Source organism: Agrilus planipennis, unplaced genomic scaffold, assembly GCF_000699045.2.
Source record: "Agrilus planipennis isolate EAB-ADULT unplaced genomic scaffold, Apla_2.0 scaffold64, whole genome shotgun sequence".
Classification (NCBI taxonomy): Eukaryota; Metazoa; Arthropoda; class Insecta; order Coleoptera; family Buprestidae; genus Agrilus; species Agrilus planipennis.
Genome location: NW_020438927.1, coordinates 423441 through 430061, shown reverse-complemented (window position 1 = coordinate 430061; position 6621 = coordinate 423441).

Here is a 6621-nt window from a genome sequence, read left to right as displayed (position 1 = left end):
TAAAATAATATATTATAACTTAAATATTTTTTTTATGTGTATTGTTACTACATTATGTACCTGGCAAGTAAATAAACAAAAATAAATAAATAAACTCAGTTTGTATCTTTCAAATTTTAAACATTTCACATACGTTTACTTGTTTCAGGAACAGTAAGAAAGTCTATTCTTCAAACATTTAAATGTGTATTTTTTTTTACAAATTACTGTCCAACAGTATGATGTGCTGTTCTTGCAATAACTAAATATGGTAAAAAATTGATGAATATGGTAAGAAACAATTAGGTAATATTGTAAAAAAGTAAGTAAGGTAAAAAGCAATTTTTTGGCACATTTACTTTTTTGGCCAAGTGCAAAATTGTATTGCGCTGCCTGCAATAGGCAGTGCTGGCCGCTCTAAAAACAGTATTTTGAGCTTCCGTCCACATTCTTTTACAATTAGCATTTCGTCAGCAAAAACAACTTGAAGAATAAAAAGTCAACACGACAGATACTTGTTCAGCAAAATAATTCGATTAGAATTTTCATTTAAGTAATTATACGTTTCCTATATTAAATAGGCTACAAAACTGTACATTAATATTATTGTGTATTTCATTGAAAATAGATAAATGAAGAAATTGTTTATTTGATGTATGTATGCAAAACAAGCCACGTTTCGTGTTTAACAGATATTACGCAAATTATAACAATCGAAATTTTCACTATTAGAAACTAATATTATATTTACAAAAAGGGGTACCTACATAAAATGTAAAACTAACTTTAACCCTCTGGTCTAATGAATATATAATTTGAAAATGAAAACATTAGTAGCAGCGAGTTTTATTAAAATATAAAAATATTTTGGATTAAATCTGTTGGGTGCGATGTTAATAAAAGGCCATTCCTCTTCAGATTAAAACAAAATTCGTTTCATTGTTTTTTATTTTAGCAATAAAGTGGAAAAAGTAGTTTTTTTCTGAAATATTGACAAAAATTTTGGTCGTAGAGAAGAAAGAAGTACACGGGGTATGTACGAAATAAAATTATTTACAAATTGAGAGCTGCTGAATTAAAATGGGATACCTATTAAAATAGTTATTTCAAAAAACAAAAAAATTCGTTTAAAATTTGTAAAACTACCTTTATAAGACGTGTTTGAAATGTGTGCAAAAGATAAGTGCTGTAGGTGCAACAATTTTTGCAAAATCCTATTTATTTATCCCGCTAGGAAAAAAGATCAACAACTTTGCACCTTGTACAATTAGCAATTTATCATAAAAAGAAGTTTAACAACTTGCATTTTAAAGTTCGAGAGTTTAGCTAATAATCCGTGAAAATTAATAAACAAATTCAACTGCCAATTAAGGAATAGTTAAATTTTTCTTCTGTTTTTCTTATAAACTGATTTAAATTTTTAATAAAAAACACTGAAAAGCTGCGTCAAAACACGAATTAAAGGAAAAAGAAACGCTCTAAAAACAATATTAGTTAATATAGTCACATCAAATCACACCGCAATTGTTTATAAACATCAATGGTTGAAATTTTCATAAAGATTCAAATAATAAGAGGTATTTAACTCATTTCAACTTATTTACGAGAGACAATCCTTTTCTTAATAATTTCGGTACGATTATAAGTTTAAAATAATTTTATCTGGTCCGATATAAAAATATTTTCATGGGCAATGTGACAGCTATTTATGCAATGGTTATTTACATTCGACATTTGGATAATGTCATTAATAATTACCTCTATTTTGTTGTTTCTCATTACTCTATATATAAAACTATCCCATTAATATTTCGCTATCGATATGTTGATTATTTTGTTAACAATATTCGTTACCTTGATTAACATGGCAGGGACCTACTCATTTCCGTTATTTTAATGTAGGTAGATTTATAATTAGAGTTATCTTTAAACATACATACAATTTAGACATCTTTTCGAAGTGAGTTAATTTAATATGAAATATTATTCTGAAAATTCATTTTTGAATTTTTTACCCACTACACGCACCTCAATAGCAACAATTTTTCCCTCATTAATTTGAGGTATATATATATAGTCACATTAGTATGACGGATCGTTAACCTTGTAGGTTGGTTGGTTGGTTGGGATTGCTGTTGTCACCTCTCATAGTTTTTAGTGGTCAGAACATTGGTGTGTAAAGCCAAAGGTCCCAGGTTCGACTCCCGGCGCGGGGGTGTGACAACAGCAACAATTTTTCCCTCATTGATTTGAGGTAGCGTGTAGTGGGTAAAAAATTCAAAAATGAGTTTTCAGTTATCTTTTTTGGAAATATTGCTGTTTATAAAAAACTGATTCATTTGTTACCAAATGGTTGTGAATAGCATATATTTATTTGGTCAATTATTAATTGCTTTTTGGAAGCAGTTTGACTTATAAATTACTAATTATTCTAAGATGTTTAATTTGAAACGTTTCTTTGTTATATTTTATACATATTTCTAGGTTTTCAATGGTTGGNGGACCTACTCATTTCCGTTATTTTAATGTAGGTAGATTTATAATTAGAGTTATCTTTTTTGGAAATATTGCTGTTTATTAAAAACTGATTCATTTGTTACCGAATGGTTGTGAACAGCATAGATTTATTTGGTCAATTAATAATTGCTTTTTCGAAGCAGTTTGACTTATAAATTACAAATTATTCTAAGATGTTTAATTTGAAACGTTTCTTTGTTATATTTTATACATATTTCTAGGTTTTCAATGGTTGGAAAATTGTGTTTTGAACTTAAAAAATGATTTGAAAATTTTGAATTATTTCCTCTACGGTTAAAAACGAAACTGTTCGTTAAAACGAATCCTAAAGAAATGACCTACATGGATTTAAAAATTACAACCTAAATATTTTAACTCATCATTACATTCCTGCTGTTTAGCTGTATTAAAAAATGTATATTTTGAAACAAAGAAAAAATTATTGATAGACGCTTTAAGTGAAGATTATATTGTTTTTTATAATACACAATACGATTATTACTTCAAGTTTCTCGTTGGGTCATTTTTTTAAAATGTTTTCCGTTCAACATCGCTTTCTCTAGAGAACATTTCTGAATGCGGCCCTGATCAAACGAATGAAAGGATTCACATCAAATACAAAAATTAAATCGCAGAAACTGGATGTGTGACTAGGCAACCCTACATACTCCTTTAGAAGATGAATGAACGGATGTTAATAGTCATTTTAAAGTATTCGTTAAAATAAAAAGTGATTGTTATTGATTTATGAAAAAATTTCTAATTCACAAATTTCATTTTGCAGGCTAATTTATATTATGCATTAGGTATTCAAATAAGAAGTTAGATGTGGAATTTTTTTTTCTTAGTAAATAAGTTTCTTCTTTTACTGATTAAATGACCAATATTTAAAAATCAGATCAACAATATTCATTCTGCAAGTTAAAATCTCTTTACTATTTAAATACTATTTGTTGCAACTATTAAATGCAATTACAAGTAGGTAACTCCTATAAATATTTAAAAAATATACAGTTTTAAATGTTAAATAACATTTTCAAATCCATTCTAATGCCCTGAATTAAATTCATACACACCTAATAATTTTAGTTACCTATTCATCCAGATATGTTGAGACAAAAGCTCGAAATAAAAAATTTTTAAGTTGATAGGCTTATACATTTTTTCTTGCTGTGTCATTTAAATAATTTTGTAAAATTAACACTGAAGTACAACACAATTAATTTTCTCTCACCCTACTAACTTCATGAAAAGGTTTCAAATTATTTGTGGAACTGTTCCATTGCTAGTAACTTCGTTAGGCAATTATTACAAAATAAATATCCAAACTTAAGGCAATACTTATACACAAAAAACTCGTAAATACAAGTACACTCTCATAAATTGTAAGAATGTAGGTTGCTATGCAGGAATTAAATGGCGATAACGGTTTTCATGTTTACTGACATGTCTTTAATTGACAGGATAAATTCTAATGCTTTCTTTATAACGTATTAAGTATTGTAATACCCACAATTAATTTGTAAATTGCTCTGCATACAGTTGTACAAGAAGTAATGCTCATGTACTTATTTAAACAAATAAGCATTATTTTGCCATAAACTAAAGTATATCTGACTTCAATTAGAATGATCACTTACCTTTCTGATCATGTTAACTCCTTATGTAGGTAGTTAAGGCATTGTCAATTAACGCTCCACGTTTTCTGTTTCCTAGAAAAGGCAATTGCACACTTCTTTCAGGTACTGCAACATTGTGGGACGAAAGAAGACTATTTTGTGCAATTATTGACGACACTGTAGTCCCTATAGCAAAGTACGTGGCAAAATGTTAAAAGGTAAGAAATATAAAAGGTAAATATATCGTTAATTACTAACCTACACTAAACAATAAATTAACAGCACTACTCGATAAATAAAACATAAAATAAGAAATATAGATTCTTGTCTGTGCATAATTATAAACACAAACAACAACAGCAAATAACAAAATGTCAGAAAATGTCGAAAACGTTAAAAACATAGATAATAGATATAAACCTATGGATATAAACGGTTAAAAATTTCAGTCATAGACATTGAAGTGAAGGGGAAGTGGTCTAGTTCAATGGTCATAGATAACGATTCGGCAATCTATGGATTCGGCTGATCTACGGTCATAGATAGGACGTAGTAGTGGTCGTGGTTAAACGCCCGCCGACGAAATCATGAGTTTAAATCAGACGTACCTCCATGATTAAAATATGCGTGCTATTCACCTTCGACAGCTGTACCATACATCCGAGTTGGAACACGTTATACATTACAGCATAAATACCTGGATATAGCATCTGTAGTACAGCAACGTGGTCGAAATTAGAAGTGTGGCAATACATTTTTTCTTTCTTGCACCAGACGTAGTTACTATAATATGCTCACATTTTAAGAGACTGCGATTCCGACCATTTTCAGCATGGTTTCTTCGGACTGTTTATTTTGTACGCCTGCTTAAAGCCGCAGTGTTGACGTCAAGTTTACCAACTGTAAAATTAAATGATCAAGAAATGTACTAACATTAATGTACAAGGGGTGCACAAAATGTATTGCACCTTCTATTAAATAAAAGAATAAGTGAATAGGGAAAATCAAGTTTCAAACGATTTATATTACAAATTTAATAAATAAAAAACTACATAAAAATTAGTGATTATGTAATAATTATATAGTAAATTTGTGGATGCTGTCGTGAAAAGTCCCCCTCGAATGTTTTGTTCACCGGTACACGTTACATAAATGGTGGTAGGACTTTATCAACGGGCGTATTCCACGAACAGAAAACATTCTAATTTATTAAAAAATTATGCAATTAACGTTTACAATATATCTAGAACCTAAGATATATTTTATTATATAAAACAGATCATAATTTGTTTAATTTAAATATGGTAGTCTCTTATATTAAAATGAACGTTATATGACCAATTTAAAAATCAACACCTTGCTTTTGTAACAACTAGTTAATTAAATAATTAAACCAAGGATGAAATACATATTGTTTTTGTCTCAATTAATTTTACGATGATGTTGTTTTCATTATTTAAAAAGTAAATAAATGAATTAAATTCCTTTTAATGATACAAAACATTCGAAATTACTGTTTCCAAAGGTCAGTTCGAGTAGTAAAACCCTAAAAATTAATTATTATCAGACTTCCATTGCCTTTACTACTCCAACTAATACTTGGAATGTATCAAATTATAAAATATTTTTGTACAAGCAAAGTGTGATTTGAAATTAAACTGCAATTTCGAGTACATATAAAAAATTGTCACAATTTATCAAGATCGTGTTACGTATCCGATGAAGTAATGTTGAATACTGAAATATATCATACATAAATATTGGGAGTGAAACGATTATAAGTTTTTAAATCCATTACTAATAGCTTCCTTCTTTGTTTCTTCTTTTTCCATTTTGGATTTATTGTAAACAAACTTATTATCGTTACGCCCCATTCACTAAATTATTTTAACATATTTTATTATTTTGCATTATATAAATAAAAATGGAGATATGCAATATGCTAAAACAATAATTGATTATTCTCGTCATACAATTAATATTTCCTCTTACTTCATTGCGTATGTCATCGAGGAGAATATAATATTCAAATAATACGATAAATAAAACAATTTATTTTCTACCACAATGAATGTATGCCGCAAATATATTTGTAAAAAATAAAAAAATAAAATAAAAACGTACACGAGCTATCCATCAATTCTTACGATACTTTGCAAACCTGATACATACTTATTGTAACAGAAAACACATTAAAATCGACAAAATGAAACGAGTAATAAATATATACAGTCACCGCCGTAAAAAAAATACATTTCATCATCATCATCATATTCATCGTAGAAAGAAATCAAGGAATTATTATCGTCTGCACTCAACAAGCGCATTTTTTGTTTGTTTTGTTTCTTTTCTTTTTACTCAAGTAGCATCTAAATTATTATTTGCAATTTGGTGCTACTCAATTTATTTACATCATTATCAGGCGTGCTTTCGTTAAAAAAATATAAGCATATTTGTATGACACGATTCAACGTGCTTTATAAGAAACAATTATATCATGTTGTGT